This window comes from Octopus bimaculoides, chromosome 2 (genome assembly GCF_001194135.2).
Source record: "Octopus bimaculoides isolate UCB-OBI-ISO-001 chromosome 2, ASM119413v2, whole genome shotgun sequence".
In the NCBI taxonomy this organism is placed as follows: Eukaryota; Metazoa; Mollusca; class Cephalopoda; order Octopoda; family Octopodidae; genus Octopus; species Octopus bimaculoides.
Genome location: NC_068982.1, coordinates 106565885 through 106566512, shown reverse-complemented (window position 1 = coordinate 106566512; position 628 = coordinate 106565885).

The following is a 628-nucleotide window of genomic DNA, read 5'->3' as shown; positions in this document are numbered from 1 at the left end:
ATATGCACACACACTCATACGTATGTATGTACGTATCTGTGTATGCATGCAACTATGTACCACCTCCCAATGAATCGATTTACTTTCTGAGAATCGACTTTATTGATCACTCCTTTTCTCTGATTAATCTAACCAACACACCCACCCACCCACCTACCAATCTAACGACACCCCCTCCCCAAACACCCGTTTCCCCCAAGCAATCCATAAATCCATCAATCCATCCATTCATCAATCCAGCAAACCTTTAATATAGTTATGTGGGTATCCTACTGTATATCGACAAAGACTGCCTCCTTCTTTTGAGCGACTAAGAATGTGTGTTTCTGTCTATGATTGTTTGTGACTGCTTAAGACTGTATGCGTGTGTGTTAGACTTATGCGTGGATGTGCATATGTATGCGCGGAAGAGTGTGTGAATGTGCATGTAAAAGTGCACGAGTATGTTCGTATGTCTTATCTTTTAGTATGTATGTATGTACATATGTAGAGATACGATGTCTGTACATATAAATATATACAGTAATATACATATAAATGTTAATGAGTATATGTATGTGTGCGTATATGCGTATATATATACATGTGTAGATACGAGTATATATATATATATATATATATATATATA